This window comes from Hyalella azteca, unplaced genomic scaffold (assembly GCF_000764305.2).
Source record: "Hyalella azteca isolate HAZT.00-mixed unplaced genomic scaffold, Hazt_2.0.2 contig13241, whole genome shotgun sequence".
In the NCBI taxonomy this organism is placed as follows: domain Eukaryota; kingdom Metazoa; phylum Arthropoda; class Malacostraca; order Amphipoda; family Hyalellidae; genus Hyalella; species Hyalella azteca.
In genome coordinates this window covers 349,747-371,405 of record NW_025943170.1, presented here as the reverse complement: position 1 = coordinate 371,405, position 21,659 = coordinate 349,747, and the positions used below count along the sequence as shown (strand labels likewise).

General features: G+C 39.3%; 1 protein-coding gene across 3 annotated transcripts in view; it reads left to right on the top strand.

The window, feature by feature from the left end:
- The first annotated feature begins 399 nt into the window (after window positions 1-399).
- Window positions 400-21,659, top strand: part of LOC108669702 (protein sax-3) — a 200,444-nt gene continuing 179,184 nt past the window's right edge. For all 3 annotated transcript variants that reach the window (XM_047883573.1, XM_047883572.1, XM_047883571.1), the window contains exon 1: window positions 400-692. The gene's annotated coding sequence lies outside the window, so the exon portion shown is untranslated. The remainder of the gene's footprint in view (window positions 693-21,659) is intronic.

The following is a 21,659-nucleotide window of genomic DNA, read 5'->3' as shown; positions in this document are numbered from 1 at the left end:
TGCCTTCAAATTTTACACAAAAATGGTCCGGTAAATTTTATCAGGTAATTCCGAAATTTGTCAAGTAATTCCGTTTAACACAATGAAGTATTTTCATATGATGGTAGTCCATATAAATTTGTTTGCAGTCTTTAATTTTCATGATAGCATGCGTTTGTTGCCATGAATATTTGCACGCTAATTACATTATACCTATTGCCACATCTGAATGCCCCGCAGCTCCTGATAAAAAGAAAACAAATGAAAAATAGCAAATAATATCTAATCTGTCCTGCATTATAATTTCAAGCGGTATCCAAGACCAATAGCCAAGCTTCCTGCTTGCAGTAACATCTCGTTCGGACCCTAGTGGAATCTCAACATCAATCCTAATTCTAAACTCAGTCAGTGTCGCTCGAGTGACCGTACTGTGAGGGTGTGTGCTGCTGCGGCCCCTTCGAATTGTCTATGGCTTCACCACAGCTACGTCCTTGGACGTGAACTTTAGCTGCAGCTTCGTGTGCTTTGTTCTAGGGACCACAAGATCGCGTATTGTGTTTGCTAATATTTCTAGTTGAAGAGAAATAAATTCGGTTTAAGAGGAGGATGAGACTGCAAAAAAAATGAATTTTTCTGCTTTACTGTGATGGTGTTTAGCAGGTGCTTAGAGCCGTGGAACTGACGCTGCCTGACAGATGAAACCAAACAATTGGGTAAGTGTTAACCGAGTCCGATTGACGCGACTGACATTAATTCTGTTTTTTTTTTAAATATCAGTTATACAGTGAAGATGCCCACGAACTTCGAAATTATATTCTCAGATGATTTTTATTATACGTAGATTAATAGAGTTCATTTCCACCAAATCTAAGTCAGTGAAACCATTAGACGGTCTTGAAAAATTTTTTCTTCAAGTGAAAGCTATTAATTAATTAGATTGATCGGCTGCTAACTTTATTCCGGTCTTTAATGACCAAGACGGAACCTTGATCATTAATTCTGACCAGGAATATTATTACTTTTTGTAAGAACCGACCATGCAATGACCTGACAGATAATTCTGTAATCATAAACTTGAAAAATCCTATACTTTCAGTAATCTCATACCGTCAACTGGGACTGGGGTGACTTCGGCCTCCGGGGGTGACTTCGGCCACCACTACAACAGAAACAAATGGCAGCAAAACAAAATAATAAACGTTGGCCAAAGTGACTGGGGTGACTTTGGCCAACGTTTATTTTGTTTTGCTGCCGTTTTTTTTCTGTTGTAGTGGTGGCCCAAGTCACCCCAGTTGACGGTACTCTCAATAATCCTATACTTTCAGTAATTTAGTAATACTATACTAGTGAACACTACTATTGTATACCCTCTTTTAACTCACAAGCGTACAAGTGAGCACGCGTCAATGCGTCATCCCGTTAGATATTAAAGCCCAGCTTTCCGCATTTGTTGCTAAAGTCTTTCAGTGCATGTTTCTCTTCAATGCTTAATCAATTCCAAGTTTCGTAGATCTATAATTTTCATCATGAAGGTTATATAATTTTTCAATTATGCAACTAACTTACTACCGTCATTGTATCTAATTTCTCACTTTATGTTAAGTAGGTATTCGAAAACTAATCCAACTATTTTTTGTTTCCTAACGATATTTGAATAATTTTTCCTGCATTTTCGTTTTAATGGTAATTTACATGAATTAAAATCCGTAAATGCCACATTGCTGCTGGCAAAAAAAATTTTATTTTAGCGCTCGGACGCAGCATCTATCGAATTCGTCGCCACATCGCCGTGACGTGGCGTCTGCAACTGGCCGGGAGCCTCGTGCATGTGATGGCTTTCCAATATCGCTCCTGTATTGCTGTGGGCAATCCTAACGCCCTGGACACCAGAAAGAGATTCATGTATTCTCATGAGAGAAAGCAATTCATAAGCTGCCATGGGGGAAACATTGATTCGATGGCAATGTGCATGGAGTATGCTACGTCTGAGATCATTGTATGATTGTACGTTCTCGAGAATTTATTTAGCGGTGTTAACTCCATTTAACTTCAATTAGAAATCCATTTTATTTTGCAAACAACTGTCTGGTTGTAATGTTCTATTTATTTTGATTTTGGTCCAACTTATTGTAATTTAGATAACTTGTTACGATTGTATGACATGAGGTTACAAACGAGGAGAACAATCTTCTTCCGTAAAGATCAACAAGCAAAATGAATTTCTGCGTTCCTTACCAATCGAGTATCGAGATCGTTTTTGTTGAATACCATAACGTCGAATGCATTTTATGAAAGAGTGACATAATTTACGTTTCATTCGATTCTGTGGGAGCGATCAACGATCAATATTGCCCTCAATTCTTGTCGATTTCAGCGCCTGTTTGTAGATGCGTTTTCGATTGATTTATGTGTTTAAACTTCGGAAATGTAATTTTGTCCATTCAGTTGGTGAGGTAACGACCTTGAATTATGCGACGAGTGGCTCAAAAGTGGACCATTAAGATCGTGCCAATCGTTAAGCTGGAGCTCACAAGAGGCCAATTGAAACTCTTTGGTGCTCTTGCTCATTGCAGATGCTTGTGAGCAGCGCTCCATGTGGCTGCCGAATCGGAAATTGATGATTCATCCCCTTGTGGTTCGGACTGCTATTTCCAACTTCTCTCTTGCTTTTTGTTCCAATTTTAATATATTTTTTAGTGGAAGATTGGAGCATTCAAAAATCCTTTTCAATATATTTTTTAGTGGAAGATTGGAGCATTCAAAAATCCCTTTCAATATATTTTTTAGTGGAAGATTGGAGCATTCAAAATTCAATGGCTTATAATTTCGACCAGATGAATGTATTACTACGTAGTTTCTCGTTCATCGGTCGAAATTACCTCATTTAATTCGTCTATCAATAAATTCTTACATTTATAACTGATAAGTTAGACCAATGAAATGACGTATGTATCTCGTTTGTAGAGCGTAACTCACGATATTAACTTTAGAGGAAATAATTATAAATCTGCTATTGCATGCAGAGTTTCACTGCCTGAACCGTGCACACTGCGCTCAGTCTAATGTAGCTGGGGCTGCTGCTGTAGGGCTGGGGTTGTAGCTGGGCTGCTGCTGTAGGGCTGGGGTTGTAGCTGGGCTGCTGCTGTGGGGCTGGGGTTGTAGCTGGGGCTGCTGCTGTGGGCTGGGGTTGTAGCTGGGGCTGCTGCTGTGGGGCTGGGGTTGTAGCTGTGGGGGTGGGGTTGTAGCTGAGGCTGCTGCTGTGGGGGTGGGGTTGTAGCTGAGGCTGCTGCTGTGGGGCTGGGGTTGTAGCTGGGGCTGCTGCTGTGGGGCTGGGGTTGTAGCTGGGGCTGCTGCTGTGGGGCTGGGGTTGTAGCTGGGGCTGCTGCTGTGGGGGTGGGGTTGTAGCTGGGGCTGCTGCTGTGGGGCTGGGGTTGTAGCTGGGGCTGCTGCTGTGGGGGTGGGGTTGTAGCTGGGGCTGCTGCTGTAGGGCTTGGGTTTTCAATAACGCGCTAATGCCGCGCGTGTCACTTGGCGCTCACGCGCTCTGCAAGACGAGCCTTGCTGCAAAACTTCTTGCGTCTTTGTTGGAGTGGAGCTAAGTTAGCTGGCTGATGTTGATATTAGTATTCCATTGAGGAAAAACCTCACACAAAACTCCTAACTTATTTTTGTAATCTTAGGGCCTCGAACTCCGTTAGAAACATGTAATATTTAGTAGCTCGTCTAAAGCTGAATTGGCAGAGCATTTCAATATGAGAATCGATACAGACAGTTCATATATTGCTATTAATGATATATAAGGGAGATGTAGGTATTTTCGACCTCTCATTTTAGCGAACAAGAATTTGAATAGCTAACAGTTGGGTATTCATGGGGTTGCCAACTGGATTCATAGCCGACTTGTTGGGATTTGGAAAGTAGTAGACGGCACAAGATTTTGACACCACCTGATTAGATGGCGTTAAATAGTAAATAGTTTTAACGCATAGTGTGAAATTTATTGGTTTGCAACAGTTAACTGTGCATTTTTGTTATAAATCTATTCATACCTGGAAGTAGTTTCAATCAATTTTTTAGAAATAAATCCCTAACGATTTCAGAAAATTGTTAAATTTTCATACGAACATTTTTTGCTTATTTTAAATAGATTTCGTAGATTTCACTTCCACCATTTATGCGCTTCAATTGAATTGGATTGAAAGTGTTTGGAATTCTTGCCTCTACTTATTCGTTTGAGTAGAAAATTCGTTCACAGAATTTCCTCTCAACAATTAAACTGAGCAGCTTAATATGATCATTTATCCTGTATAATGGATTTTTCAGAAACGAAACTCCGTTAAAATATGTCGGTGAAGTTGCGTTAGTGTTTCATAGTGGAGTTGAAAGTTGATCTGAGCATCGAACTTTGGTATTCCACCTCTGAGACCAGACATGCTTTACTCTGTGCCGAAATGCACTTATACGTAGCTACGATTCCGCTACTCAGCGTACAGAACATTGATAAATATTCAAGAGAAAAGCTATACACGCTATATTATCTGACGCTAAAATGACTTGAATTTCAATGTAGTGGGGAATCACTACCATGAAAGTTAGTCTATTGTGCATTGCGCTATAGTGCTTAGCCATTAATATATTGTGAACAATGAAAGGATCTGAATTTAATATTTCAATGAAAAAATTGGCATACAAAAGTTATTCATTATTTCGGTAAAGATCCGTTCAATCTGCTAACCTAAATCATACATTGGAAACCTAACACCAGATCGGTATAACTCGTACAGACAACTGTCGTCCAATAACGTACGAACCCTCAATGACGTACATGTTACGTCATGGCATTATTGGCAACAGCAGCACTTCTAATTCTCGCACGACTGATTATCTTCATCACAATGAGTAAACCTTATGCCACCAGTGGTAAGTCCGTTAGATGGACAATAATAAATCCGTGAAGGTGCTAATTTGAGCAGATGGGTTCCAGGGAATTATTCCAGAGCTGTAGTAAGATGGTGATGAGCGCACGGCAAAAATAGGTAGCTGTACTATTGAGGTCGCTGCTGACTATTAATATGTTATATATGTAGGAAGTTCAATTGACGTAAAATCAAAATGAAGTGACTTCACCTTACAAGATGGCGAAAAAAATCAGCATAACTTCCCTTCCAAGCTCATACGTCTGACGATCTCTTCTGTCTACCTTCTTTCATTTGTCTCTCTCCTAGCTAGCTCTTTCACCGAATAAATGCCGCAAACCTTTTCGCCATAGAGGTGTAGAACGCCATAGAGGTGTAGAACGCCATTTATAAGAACCAAAATGCATATTCTAAAAAACTCGATGATTTTAAATCAACAGTTTGCTATGAATAAATATCTTGTAAATTTTACATTAAACAAATTATAATTATTATAGCTTGAAAAATTTTCTAAATATATTTTCCAAAAATAATCTTGATAATTATACAGCAGGTCTATCAAATAATATCATTAAATCATGATCAGTTATGGGTCATCCTGATGGGGTTCAATAGTTTACAGCTTGTTGCAGTGATGCTGCATTTTTTCGCAGCATTTGTGTAAAGTTATTGATGGTTGACGACCATATTATTTTTAGGTTGATGACCATATTATTTTTGGTTCAATTTAATTATTTATGCTGTACTCGGACCCTACATAAAGTTATACCGATCTGAAACCCCGATTTCTACGGCTGAAGAAGACCGCTATAGTGCTTTTAAATTTATTTGTTGTCTATATAGAAATCTATATAAAAATCTTTGCTATGGGTTATCATGCAGCCTAGAATGGAGCTGGGCAAGATATTATTCATGCAGTCTTCATTATCATTTGAAGCATAATGGTAATGAAGAGCCGTATATAACAGGCCGTAATAAGGACCGATTCTGCTGCGCACGATTTATCTCCATTTTTAGCACGGCCTCAGGCCTCATTTCCATGCGCACGCCACCCATGTTTTTCTTTCATTATTCCTCTGCGTAATCTTGGAAAGAACTATGGCTAGACTCAGCTTAGCATATTAGATTGAAAAAGTTTTAACTGAGCTGAATAGCTGTGAAAAATAGCCTAATCGCGGCGTGACATCTTGCGTCGGCATTACGCTGCGTGCAATGGCTGCATGCATCGCTAAATCTCTTACTTTGGAACGCTTGGAGTTTGTGATCTGAAGTTAGATTTCGATTTCTAAGTATGTGTTCATAATCTGTTTAACTTATAAATTGGCTCGTAAATTTGAGTTCTATAAGCATTTTGCACGAAAATTCTGTTCAATTGTTTTTTAAATTAAAAGATACTTGTTTCGTGAATAATAATAGCTAAAGAAGCAAGTTTGTATAGTTTTAGACGATACTGAATCGGAATCCGAGGTGGAAAATGCGACGAAGGAACAAATGAAAATTGACTTTGCGTCTACACTTCGTGACAATATTCAATTAATGTGCTGAGATGTTGGGATGATAATTGGTTAGAATAATACCTGGCTTGTGATCAGACATGAACTTTACGTCTATTTGTTGTTCCATCTCTAAGTGTTGCCTCATTCATTGTTATTCACTTAATATCCTTTTGATGATGGTGATTCAATTTAATTGTTTATGCATAATCTTTCACGAATGTAAAAATTCTTCGAGTTATAAAAATCGGTAAGTTAAAATTTATTCTCACATTTATCTTATAGGCCTCTTCTCCTATATAATTAGCGCTCTAATATTAACGTCTTCGGAAAACTCGTAACCAAGGATTCAAATTTACTATTTCCTGTAATTCACAGCATCACCTTATGGAATATATCACCCCACGGAAGAACAGCGTGCATATTTTTTTCCGGGATACGCATTGTTTGACTTCGTGGCTTGCATAATGCATGCGTGAGAGTTACTGCCACGTCATACGGATGATTCATTTGGTCGCCCATGTATACTGTCTGGTCGCGGGTGTCTTCTAGTGACATGAGACTGCGTAGTTCTCATTACAGTCGCTGGTAAGCCCATCCCTGCCCATGTAATACCTGCTTCTTATCGCCCCGACATCTCGGTCTCCTCTTCGGTCTCCCTGTCGTCCCTCGAGATGCAATTAGTCATTTGGTGCGGCTCTGGAGCTCCCCAATCCCGTCGAACTGCTTCACGCTTCCTCCTCCCCTCCTTGGAGCTCCTCGAGTGAAATTTGCTGTCGTTTCGTCAGTCTCTGTTTAGGAGACTAAGATATTACGATTAAGCCAAAGAATTTGTCCTTCATATTCAGCCTGGGCTAGTACCGTTTTTCTCGGAGACTACGCACAATATATTAACCCGTTGCTCTTTGAATGGAACTCATATCGCAGATGCATGCATATGATTGGTCGGTCCAAAGATGAGAAAAATGCTGGTCTTTGTTGAGAAAAGTACTCACTGAAAATGAAACCATTTACTAATGTGATTTCATTAGGTTCAGTAGGATAAGGGGTTCATTCATGCGAAAAGTTTTCATTATCTGTATTCCACTCAAATTTGGAGATCAAATGATTGATTTGTAGCATGAAAAGATTATGAAGCTTTAAAATTGCTGTATGGAACATGCGTAAGAATCCATGACCTCTTTAATGGAGTTTGGATTTCTTTCTTCGACTGCTAGTAAATTCTAAAATAAGATTCACTCGTTAATTTGCTAACTTACTTTGATAATCGTCAAGCATTTTAGCATCCAACCTCTAAATGAACACGCTATACATTGATTCATGTGGAACTTGTGAATTTCGACGTGGCTCGTGCGTTATGGACCGATGCTGTGCGCGGCAATTCAGGCGCTGGAGTGACAAGTTTGCACTAATGTCGCCATTGCGCATTCATGTGTCATCCCTCGCACCCTCAACGTTGCTGTCTAGTGCACCACACGCTCGGCCTCATTACCGAAGTCCCCTTCCCTCTTGTGCGCCCACGCGTTAGCAACTTCCTTACTGACTATTCCATAATTATTTGGGATAGTTTTGAATGTGAAAATCTACTAGCCGTGAACAATCCATTGTTAATACTGAAAAGAGACAACCAGAGACGGGTAATTCTAATATCTGTTAAGCTTTGAACGAAAATAACCTATAGGTACCGTATTCATAATCGTACGATTACTGAAAAGAGCATAATCCACAATGCGATATAGACTATTGAGTACTCACAAGTAGCTGATGTTAAAGTAGTGCACTATTTTTTAATGCTCCGTGATCAATAAAAACAGCATTCTGACCTTAAGGCTTCATAGAATTATACAAAAACTTAATATTAAATGAGTCTTTAATGCGGTCGAATTTCATTTAAAATTTCACCGAATCTGTGTAATTATCACTTAGAATATGTCAGGTATTTATAATCGCTTTTATCCCAGGTATCGATCTAAAAGTGCTTCCCGTATTGCGTGAATTTGCTGGTTTTCGTTCTTGATATTTTTGTGATATCAAAAATTCAACTTCCATACAAAACGCTATGTCATCTCGCTATGGACCTCTAATTCGACAATATTGTGTGCATTATTTTATTTATTATTTACCGCAATTTTTTATGATTTACGGACGACGCTGTCTGATAACGCTGTGGAATCACGATTCAGTTAGAAATGCTGCAGAAACTGATCTAAAACAAACATTTTGTCGGAAACTACTGAAAAAACATAAATTACTTACCTATTTCACAGTCTTAACGCTGACGTACGTGTTGCCTGACTCGCGTGACCTGCATGACCAGCACGATGTGCGTATGATTTATTTGAACCTTTAATGCGATGCCCGGTAAGGAGTGCCAATTTTTGTCAGCAGCGCCAGACCTACAGTAGCGCCCAGTGATTCCTTAGCGCTTCTATGCTGGACTTCAAAAGAAGTTGGTCATATTTTTATTTCGCATTATTCGCATTAGTTGGAACCACTCGTGGATTTTCTGTGTGTTTTTCTTGGTCAAGTTTCTCATTGAACAAAGTTGTCCTTATCTCGCCAGACTCTCAAACTTCTCCAACTCTCGACTGCTCCAGCGCGTCAGCTGTCGTTGAGCTGCCGCCATTTCTCGTTTTCTCAGCTTACGTAGAAATATCTCTTTATTCACAAATAAACATTGTTACGCTGATGTTTTGACTATTCACATTTTTTTACTGTCGTGAATCAGACTTGATATTAATAGTGCAAAAAATCAGACTGTGCAAATTTCAATAAATGCTGGAATTTCTACATTTTTACAATAATTAAGGTAAATGATAGTGAAAAACCATCTAGTGTAGATTCTTGGCTCTTTAATAGTTGTTTTATGCAACTTTCCCTCTAAATATTGATTGCAAACTACTGATTCAGGATAAGAGCGACTATTTTTGTTTGAAATTGCATTGCTGTTCAATAGACTACTTTGCAGTTGTCGAAGATTGCCTGCGTCGAAGATCTTTCCTGGTAATAATATACTATTAGTAAGCCATTCACCACATCCCCCATAAAAGTCCTAACAAATCAAGGCATTTAAGAACTGTTTCGGTTTCTCTCTTCATGATGCACCGAGCATTATGTGTTACCTACTAAAATTGAGAGAAATTCTCTGCTTAAACGCATGCTGGCGCTGCTAATGGCCTTGATTCAATTCGAACTATTTTGACGCATTTTGGTGTAGAGCAGCACAGGCCTTCTTAGGTGGATCTTGCAAGACACTGCAGTGCAGTGCAGTGCAGTGCAGTGCACTGCAGTGCGGTGGAAGGCAGTGCAAAGAAGTGCAGTGCACATAACTGCGTACTGTTGAGCAGTGCAGCACAGGTTTGAGAAGAAAAAATTCAGTTATGGTAATCACCGGACAGTGTAGCGTTGGCCAGTGCAGCATTGTGCAGTGTAGCGTTAGGTAGTGAAGCGTTAGGTAGTGAAGCGTTAGGTAGTGAAGCGTTAGGTAGTGAAGCGTTAGGTAGTGAAGCGTTAGGTAGTGAAGCGTTAGGTAGTAGAGCGTTAGGCAGTGGAGCGTTAGGCAGTAGAGTAGAGCGTTAGGCAATGGAGCGTTATGCAGTGCAGCGTTGGGCAGTAGAGCGTTGGGCAGTGTCGTTGGGCAGTGCAGCGTTGGGCAGTGCAGCGTTGGGCAGTGCAGCGTTGGGCAGTGCAGCGTTGGGCGTTGCAGCGTTGGTCAGTGCAGCGTTGCAGGGCAAAGTGGTTCAGCCCAGCGGGGTCGACGCTGTTTCAATTCACTCTGGTTGAACGACTTAAATTCCCTTTGATCTGCGTGAGCCAGGGAGCAATCAAATAACTAGCACGCTTGGTTAACCTACCGGAAAAAAGTTGAAGCGTCCGGTTAAGTTACGACCAGCTCTGTCGGCGCTCATGCATGCGCACTGAATTGATTGAATTGTTCCATTTAGGTAAAAATATAAATGTTCGACGTTAAAATTAGCTTTTTGTGCATTCATCATGATCGTTTGAAGCTGTGTTTTTGTTTCATGAGCCACGGCTGTTGTTTAAATTTTTGCGATTTCTCCACCATATTATTTCAGAGAAGCCACTGAATTTTTAAGTCACTATAGAGTTCTATTAAGGAGTCAAGAGCTAAATCGAATGAGCAAGTATACTTCATGTTATCCATAACAGGGTCATTACTTCCTTCGGCCTAAGGAACATTTGTAGCTTCAGTAAGGAAGATTTTTTGACTTCTTGAATTTATCAGAACAATTTAATAATGACCATACAGAAAAAATCTATCGTATAAAATTATTACTGCATCATGCATCAAACTTTTCCGCTAATGGGATTCAGCCGTACCCTTGATACTATTTTATACGAGCTTATTATATATAAGTGGTGACTACATTTAGAAGCAAGTTTATCCAAACGCTTCGTCATCTGTTTCAATTAATCTTGCATAATTCTTGCTCGTTAATCTTGCATAATTGGTTGCGTAATATTTTCTCTAGGCTCTTTAAGAGGTCATTTAGAGCGCCATTAAGAAACAAGCGCTCAGAACGAGAGCCTCTCGTGACGCCTCAGTCACCCTCAGGTCATTTATAAGCGGGGCTGTGAGCGACGTGGACTCTTTACCCTCAACAAAATTTACTTCCCATTCCTCACCGATGGCCAAATGCTACGACCCGATGGCCCAATGCTACAAACCGATGGCCCAATGCTACGAACCGATGGCCCAATGTTACGAACCGATGGCCCAATGCTACGAACCTAATGTTTCGAGTTCACGCTAGTAATTGAGGAAGTAAAAGAGTCGTTATGGAGATTGCTCTTGGGCATGGGATGAAATATCGACATGTTGAGCATCGTGGTATTAGAAGCACCCAACTTACTTGGAACGACTCAATCGGTATTTTTCGCATAGGTATTACCATTTACTTCTCAAAATCGGATAAACTGAAGTCTCCGAAGTAATGAATTTTATTTTGATGTCTTCATTTGCTCGAAATTTACCAGAATTTTCAATATAGGTTAGATATGCCGTGAAAATTATTTGTGCAGATTTTATGAGCTCACTTGTCTTCATGAGGCTGGCCTACTTAGATCCTGACTGACACTTTAAGGACTTGGAGGCAACGAGATTTGAGTGATGATCATCTTCTTTATACTTTAAATAGGCGCTTATTAAACACTTTAGAGCAATTTGTATTGAGCCCTTAGGTGATAATCTCTCTAATATCTTGGGCCCTTTGAACGAGGCATCAAAAGCGCTCTAACTTATAGGTCCAGTGTGTCGTTCAGGGTAGGGCATAAAATTATTGAAGCTGAGGACACTAAAGATTTGGTGAATGACTTGCCGCTTCTGGCCGACTGTATGCTAAATTATTGGGTGTTTTATTTTAATGTTCTATGCAATCCCAGTAGCTAAGACTGATTAATTCATCATCAACGATATTTTCTTATTTAATCGTTATTCTGGTGTCACTGTAAAACTAGCATCAGATTCGCGAATTTTTGGTTTCCTCATCACTATTTTTTCATTGCAAAAAGTACAGCAAATATCCTGCAGCGGAAACCTCACGGATACGAGCTCCTGATGAATAACTATCACATCAAGCAGCTCATTTGTTTCTTCAACTACCGTTCACACTAAGGGCGCGACTGTAAATGTTATGTTCAACATGAATTCTTAGCTCTCGTGACTTGCCTTCACACCATCTTATCCTTTTTAAGAAAAAAGTAGGATCTTGTTGTCCAATTTTATAGAGAGTGATCAATCAATCAGTTTTTTCCCTTGGAAAACCATCTCCTTGGCAAACATTAAACTGCGTTCAACTTCAATCGAAATGTTCTAGGTTTTATAAAAATGGAAATGCTTCTTCTTTTTGTGGAGGGGTTGCAGAAATCTTTCTTGTGGACCCTTGGAAACAAAGGAATCACTCGGCGGAAAAAGTCAAGGGAATGGCTCAAGGAAACGAACAGATTCGTATTCGGATGATGTTTTTCTTCGGAGCTTCTGCTGAGAGTCGCATCGTGGGTTTCTTGGTCTTTATTGACTGGCGTCGCTGAACAAGGAATTCACATTCTACGGCTTTGATGTTAATGCAAAAATATAGACGCGATCACTTGGAAAAAATATTCGTGGGCTGGTCCTTGCGCAAGCTATCCGACCAGATCAGATTGCAAAGCAGATGGGCAGGCATTTTTAATAAAGAACAGGTTCTCCGTGTGTTTCTTTACCGCATGGTAAAGGTTATGTAATTCGTTCAGCATTAAATTAGAAGCCTACTAACTAATTTTTTTTAATTCATTTGCTCTGATAGACCCAGTTTATATACTTTTCAATTTTGACACTTGATAGTGAGTGTTTGCTCACCATGGCCTGGGGTAATTATTATACCTGAAATTTTGGCACTTGTCTTGGGAAATTTTAAAATTCATGCCGCTGCGTCGTATAATAATTTTTCATTCTCATTAAAGTTAATATAAAACATATGTAGGAAAGAAACTTCATTAAGGATATTCTTAATCAAGGAAAAACAAGAAATCAGACTATAAATTATGCAAGTTTTCACGTGAGAGCGAGGACCGCCTGATGCACAGGTCACATCAGGAAATTACTTGTCAATCCTTTGACTAGCTTGCCACGTCCGCAGTCTTCGAATACTTTGCCACAGGCCACTCATGCTTCAATAAATGTTACGTTCAGATTGCAGTATTTATTATAATAAAATTGACAGCCTTATTTTCTTGAAGAAAGCTTTATAGATAAATTTGAGGGATTTAGTCCACCAGCTATTACTAATTTTCATTCAATCACAGAATAATATAGGTACTTAATTATGGACACACTCGTATTTATGGCATTTGTTCATTCCTGTTAAGCTTTGATCGTCTTCAATGGCTCGATGTTATTTGTAATATTGCTTGCTGGCCTCGAAGACTCTTGGTGAACACTACGTTCGTTGTGCAGGAAGTCTGCTGCTCCTGCCACACAGTCCCCACAACTTGGCTTGTAATCCGTTTAGCTTCGATATGAGATTTCCTCCTCCCAGAACTTTGCTACTTGTTTTCTGCCTTTTTCTTCTGATCAGTTCATTCGAGGTCTTTTATATTGTGGCTGAGTATTGGCTGTCAGTAACTTCGACCCTCACTGAATTATTGTCTTTCTTGTCACTAGAATACATTACGTCCGAACGCGTTAGGAGGCAAATTTCTCATCACTTGTTGCTAGCCAAACTAGTGATTTTTGAGTGAGGGGTCGCCTGCGCTCTCATCATGCGAGAGCATCCAAGACAGCTGTGATGCACACAAAGACCTTTGCCGAGCTCGGAAGACTGACTATACTCCTAAAAGCGCTAACTAATCTTCAACTTTCTGCGCCCATTAAATGAGAGGAAGGAAGGGATGATGCACGAGGAGACAGTGAGGGTGAGCGTCGTAGTGTGACGACTCCTGTTGCGAGCTCCCGTCCGACGCCGGAACTCGTTTATCATCTAGAAAATCAATACGTCGCACTTGCCCCATGATACTTCAATCCAACATTGATTCTGCGACGTGAGAATTTGGCTCTGTTTTACTCGTACTTCTGGAGTACATGAATATTGTGTTCATAACCGATGACTTTCGTTACCGCGATAAATCATGATATGTTCAAGAATCATGGTTCCATGCATGATTCGATCAGAATCATGATGTAATCCATCTTTTGCCTGAAAATTGTATCTATCTCTATCTATCTCTATCTCTATATATCACACACGGAAGAGTTAGAGAGGCGTTTTGATATCTTCAATGTTTAAAAAACGCGAAACTCCTTCTAATTTGTTTACGTCTTTTAGGGCAGTTGGAAGTCTAAAAAATAAGGTACAAATGTTGACCGCTAGACATCTTACTCGTGCATTATTCTAGCCAAAATGATTGTACTATTTTCATCTCTGTATTTCTGAGAATATTTCTCACGCAGATGACAGTTCTTCACAGTTATCTGTTAGAGTTATTCGTCCAGTGATTGAACCGTTTCCTGTCGTCTGGTAGCTGCTCGCTGAAATATTTAATTTTTTTGCCGTATACGAATTCTTTTTTTTTGTCTATAGGGGAGTGGAACGTGTGAATTATTATTCTTCTTTTACGTAGCCACGAGTTTCAATACCTCACGCTGTTCGGCTGAGATTGAGTTTGGGAGAACTCTAGCTTTATGCAATCCCGACTTGGTCTCGACCATGGCTGAATTTATGAAACTGAGCAGAATGGCGCCGAAAACAAAGGTGGCAAACGTATTTTTGGGCTATTTTCCTCCTTCCAATAAAGGTGCGTCAGAACGGGGCTGAGAAATAAACTCGCTCGGGAACACGTCGTTGTAAATCGGCGTCGAAGTCTATATATGAGAACAATTTCTTGACGGTGTCTTGCATCGAGCGAAGCAATATTTGCAGGGCTTGCTACTCGCTCAGGTGAACGCGCTTGCTGCGAGTATCAATGCTGCGGAACGAATTGCTTCGATAAAGTTAACACTCGGGCATGCCGGCATAGGGAATGGCTCCTTGAAAAACTCGACTAAACCAATATTTTTAGAGCGACACAAGGGGACTTCATGTAGCGTGCGCTGCCTGGTGATTGAAGTATTTCATGTAGCCATACTCCTGAATTAGATGACTCGCTATATTTCCTGAAATATAGTGACAGGAACGTCTAATTTAAGAATTTTCTGAAAGCGTGTTTTTTTTTTTCAACGAGTGAAAGGACTATTGAAAGCTGCTAAGTACTGACTACGAACAGTTTGCATGAACGGTTGACATAGTTTTTGTTTGAAACGGTGATTGCAGTGAACTACGAATGACTCAAAATCCGGTACATCTAGAAACCAAAAAATTCCAATCAAATTTAATCTTAATGGCCTTGCTGACTTGTTATTATTGGCGTTGCTTTGTTTCATGCTTGAATGAACATATTGTTTTCTTACATATCTGAAACTAATACGAACTTTAAAATCTTCTTTCGATCAAAATAACGTCTAATACATTTCTGATCTCATATACAAATTGTTAGAGGCAACTATAGCTATTTTGACAATGATAAAAATTTCTTGCGTACGGTTTCATTCCGAAACTTAGATTACTATCAATACTAGCTGGACCTGAAAGCTAACAGGTACATAAAAACGAGAGTTCAGCCGTGAACATTGAAAACCTGCAAATGCTATTAGATTCGGTCTTATATAGTATTACGTGTCATAAAGCTCTTAGTCTTAACAAAGACAAGGAGCTTTACGACACGTATCATTCACTCTACAGTGTGCACCATGTTCTTCCGTCGATAAATGCAGCAAAAGAAAACTGAAACGTTCTTTTTCATTCTTAAATGGAATGCTTAGAATCCACGTGGATTGCACTCGTCGCTAAAAGTACTCGTCGTTCAGCATGCAGATTTAACGCTTTGCTATCCCTTAAAAATTTAGTCAAAGGAGTCCATAGCTGAGTCGCCGGATCTGTGTTCACGTGCATGGCTGGCCTGGGTAATTTGAATACTAAATGGGTCGCTTTAATAAACATGTAGATTGAGGAAAGCGCTCCGATCGCCAATACAAAGTCATTGGCTTTTGTCTTTGATGTTTGCTCGTTGTGGTGAGGAATTTTTGCGAGTTACGAAGCCTTATTTAATAATGGGATTGATGCATCTTTGAATAAATTTCCTTGATATTTGGAGCGTTGTGTAAGTTGATAATCTTCAGAAAAAATTTGAAGGTGCCGAACCTCGAGTTTCGGCTCCTTCATGAGTTTAGTCATGTTGAGTATTCAATCGTATCTGATATTAAATAATTCATCTCACGAATTTCGTTTTCCTCAACCATTGTTATGCAATAGTCAAAATTTGGTGAAAAATTTTGGTTTTTCCCTTGCGTTTAATTTTTCAATTGACGACGAATGAAATTTTACAGTTCATCTTGAAACGCGGGTATTCTTGTTTGCTGTTTTCTGATGTTGTAAGACGAATGTAGACAACGAAATTCACCGGCCGCTTTATTAAATACACATGCACATGGCTGTAGCGTTTCATTCATTTCCCATGTACCAGGGTTGGCGCTCACGAATTTAATGATGATCTCCTGCTGACTTTCAACTGTTTTCTTTTGCATACTTTTTCTATTTAAGGTAATATAAGAAATTTATCCACTATTTGTGAACATAGAATATATATATTCTACCCTTGCTGGACCGTAAAGCTTTGCTGTAAGGATTGTAACATTTCACGGCCTCAACGATGGAGTGTGTCTCGAAGGAGCTCTGCACCGCGTACCCATCGCTCCATTTCTTGGTTTATTTTAGCCAGGAAATGTCGTCCTTTTTCCGTGCAAATCCCCACACTGTCTGTGAGGAATTTTACGAGACCACTAGCCTGTGGTTTTGCCGAGTTGAATCAATGCAAATATTTATTGATAGTTGCAAGCTAAGCGATTGTCGTCAATCCAAATGACGGTTAGTCTCCTTCTGTCTCCGCTCGATATCTGTTGTACTCATTTTTCGTTATTGCAAGTGATTTAAGTGTTTGGCTGCATTTTCTTCCTTTTGCTTTCCGTCGTTTCTCTTGCTTCACAGACTCGAATGATTCATGACGTCAATAATAACATAAGTGATATTGATGTTACGCGGCATCTGGCTTTGGGTGCAAATGGTAATATAAAGTTCATGATCAGAACATGCGAAAAAATGATTGTTACTATAATGAAATATTCGATAGTTTCTTTATTTTATTCTTGAAACTTACTTTTTCTCTTTCCTATTGCACGTGTTTCTTTTTTAATTTGTTAACGTGTTCAAAATTCGTTAAAATACGATATCTGATGCGTTTAAACGTAGAAGGCTTAAACTCACCGTTCAATTTCCTCATACGAAAAGGAGGCACTATAATCTAGCCGATTAAAAAAAGATTTATTGTAAGCAAATGTATTTCATTTTCACTCGAATGACTACGCGGATGCTACAAAAACTCTTACAATTTTCTTTGAAACTTTTAGCTATGTAGCATAAATGTGATCCGTCAAATCTTATTTCTGCACAATTTTATCGTTTTTTAAATTATGAAATTCGTTTAGAAATAACAAGATGGCCTATGTAGACTCGTTAGTTTCCCGTAGACTTCAACGATTTGAATGCCAGATCTTCCCTTTTTTGGATCTCAGCTCCAGTAAGAAGATTTGCGTGGAGAAGCATTTGCTTATTAGTACGCTGAGAAGCGGTACTCGTAAAGCCTAACAAGTACATATAGTTTTTGTGAGAACAAATAATGAAGAACGTAAAAAATAATGAGCAAGCAGCCTATGGCGTGGACGATAAGTAATCTCGGAGGGTTCGACGCGTGCCTCATCCCCAAGGGAGACGCCCAGATTTGCTGGAATTTTCTTTTGCTCGCTTCCTTCGTAAATATCTGGAGACGATTGGCCAAGTCCAATCCATCCTTAGCTTGTATCTAGTCTACGTTGCCGAGCAAGACTGGGTTCATGTTGTGGGATCTTGTAATCATTCGAATTGTAGTACAAGCCTTGGAGTATGCGTTGTATTAACCATCCTGATTCCAGGTGCCGACATGGTTATTACATGTGCGTTTCGATGTATCATACTATTTTCTACATATTATTTTTTTTTTCATGGAAATTATTGTCTGTAAATCAAGTTAGTAAGTTGGTCACACAAAAATGAATTGAAAGATCGATAATTCCTTGAGTTCCGTATCAGATAGTATTTGTTTACTTTATTTATAAAGGTATATAACATCATTGAACTACCGATTTCCAGTTTTCACTTAGTTAATCCAAGAAATCTGGGAAATTTGTATTTCCATCAGTAAAAATAGTTTACTGGTACAATATTTACACCTGCTAAAATTCATAGCTTATATACGAGTTTGTTTTCACGTCGATGAATCTGCGTTTTTATGATAAAACCTTCCGGATAAACTACGGCAAATTTTGGAGTGCTAGTTGAAAGTTTACATTATGATTCATGATTTATTGTTATGTTGGATAATTATTGCAAATCTAAGAATTATGATGTCCATAAATTTTGGCATTTTACAAATGATGGATGCCATCGAACCGACCAGCCCGTAACGAATATCGAAATGGGGAAGAAAATAAGAAATTCTGTACGGAAAATAAGAATAAGATTTGTGATTTGTATTTAACGTCTTGACGCCTTTATTACAAGGGAAAATTTCAGAAACCAAGTGTATAGATTTACGTTTATCTTGTCTTCCGATTCTATGGCCTAAGGTTACAGGATTTCGTTGTGGCCTATGGCAATTGGGTGCCTGCGTTCCACGGTCGCGGGTCGAGCTGACGTAAGCGATTCAGTAATTCGGTTGGTCGGTGAACAAGCGCACTATTGGGTGATAGGTCTGATTTTGCTGACGGCCAAGTGCTTCTTTTCTCTTGCTCCGGCAATTGTATGTTCCAGATTAATTCTCCTACCGCCGAGGATCGGTCGCGCCGCCTTAAATCTTCGCAGCTCTTGTGGACATTTCCTGAAGTATTTGTTGGCCATATCACCGCACAACGTTTTGGCAATTTTTCGATTATTTACGATATTCCATCAAGCTGGGATCAACTTAATTTATATTACTATATTAATAATAATATTTTACGAGTATAATTCTAGGTCAGTTTGAAGTTTGATACGGTAGTAATGTTTGAGTAAAGTTAGAATTCCTTAACTTCTATTCTGATCTGAATTTATTTTACTTATTACATTAATTACGTGTTGTGTTTTTGGTTATTTTTACTTCGTCGATAGAATGGTTCTCGTTTCCGGTGCTTGCCGCGCTGCTGGCGGCCTTCATTCGACCGAGCGTTCCCTAATTTATATCAAGCGCGGTATTCGGTGTATGCTTGGACTCCGATGGGCCACGACAGTTTGTTTAGAAAACCGACGCTCAGATGTAGCCATTAATCTTACTGCTCAGGCAGCATAAGTTTAAAATGAAAGTTTATTTTTAATTAGATATTTTTTGGTCATTTGTGGGTCAGAAATGAATGAACTATAAAACTGTATTTTTCTCTTCCGAAAGATAAAATTTCAGGATTTTCGAAAGAGTGTGTTCCATGTTTTTAGATTAAGAATTTAACATTTAAGTCAGCTTCGGAACGTATTGGGAAGTATAGTTTCTGAAAGAGCGCAAAGTCAATGCTCTCTGGATCGTTTCCCCTGTGCCTTTGGCACTGAGAAATGCGAAGCAAATCGGGAATTGGGACTCAACGCAATAAGATCGCGCGAGCTTGATGAACAGGCTCCTGATATGGAAGCTAACGTCGATCGAGCGCTCAAATATTTCCTGATAATGCGACTGATAGACTCATTTCGGTAGGTTGTCGCCATTACAGGATTACCGAACGCTGAAACATTTTGTTCCCGCGCTGCAAGAACGGCGTCTCGAAGACAGGATATTTACTGCAGCCGATATTGCTGGACGTGGCTGCAACACATTGGTCGTAAAGTGTTCTCGGCCACCTGCACGCGTGTCAGTTCATCATGCCATAATATGCCAGAGTAATATTTTTCTAATTTGTTACTTAGTAACTGCTCGTTTATTCACATTTTTGAGAAAAAATAATTTTTATTGATTTACTTCCTCTTATAGATTTTTTTTTAAACTCACCAATTCATACTATCAAAAATAAAAGTTACTTTCAAATGTTTGTTGCTCTTCATTTCGTATTTCATCCGCTCATTCTATTGGATTACAAGCGTCAATCCCAAGTCGTCGATGCCACTTATTATTTCAATTTGGTGTCTTCCTCGACGCTTGTGCGTGTCCCTAAATTCTCTCCGTCTCTCTTCAGTTTTGACTGAGGAAGAAATGTATGAGAGAAGACAGACATGCCTGCAATTATCAGCTCCCCGGAATTGACCTAGGGTCCAGAAATCCAAAGCCATTACTTCTTCGGAGTTCGGACCCTTATTTGCCTCTTACATGCCACACGATTCGTTCAGTGTGACTTTATATCGTAACATTTTTCACACTAATTATGTCCTAAAATCTTTCTTTACTCGATACTCCTTCATTTTTGGCACAAGTCTTCACATGACTTATTTTACCTGCCTACATCATTCATATACTTGAGTTATTGGAGGGTGTTCACTTGTGAAAAATTTCCAACTTTTTTATTCAGTCGCTTTGAACTTGCTGCAGGCAGGAGTTATGGTTAGTGAAAATTCAAGGAAGTATTTAGACTGAAAAAATTGATCTCTCTAATGACATCGTTTTTTCCAAGTATGTACATAATATCTTCGTGGTTTCTATGTGCGAGATTAAACCCCATCCGGTCTTTCAGTTAAAAAAATAATCGAATTTAACTTTGGTTTCCTTCATCAGTGATAAATATTTGCCGTACTTTTTAAACGTTGAAGTCGTAAGTCTTCGTGGTTTTATGTCTGTATGATTGCCTGATTCTTGATTGCCTGAAATTTTCAATTCGCGTCTATTCATGTGTAAGCAATGTTGTTCAGCGCGCCTTGCAATGTTAATCCGCCCGTCATAGGACGTCGTTGTGTTTCCGTCCATATTTTGTTTAAGCTCAAGAAGAATTTCTTAATTGATGAAATAGTTGTGTTCGGTAACTATAAATGTATATACAGCTTTATTGTAAATGATGGACCCAATTTAATAAATTCGTATTTATTTCGTTGCAACGACAGAGTGATGATGTCGAAGTCGACAACGGAAAAGGATTTAGGAGTTAATATCGACAATGAGTTGAAATTTTCTAAGCATATTGAAGGTCAAGTTACTAAAGCCAATAAACGACTTGGACTGATCAGACGCTCTTTCGAGTTCCTAGATGCAGAAACGATGAAGCAGTTGTTTGTTGCTGTCGTGCGCCCGAACCTAGAGTTTGGAAACGTCGTGTGGTCACCGAAATTTGTAAAGGACAGAAATTTAGTAGAGAGTGTTCAAAGACGCGCAACAAGAATAGTTCCGATGTTGAAAGTCAAGTCCTATGAGGAAAGATTAAAGATTATGAAGCTTCCAAGCCTCAGTTATCGACGTCTGCGTGGGGACCTCATTGAAGTATACAAGTATACTCATGACTTATACAAGGTCCCAGAAGGATTACTAGAATTTGAAACAAGAACCGACACCAAGGGCCACGACTATAAACTTAAAAAACAGCGTTGGAACACATCCATGCGACAAAATTTCTTCTCGCTTCGAGTCACCAACATGTGGAACAGCCTCCCTGATTGCATCGTTGACGCTCCGTGTATGAACATCTTAAAAACCGACTAGACGAAGC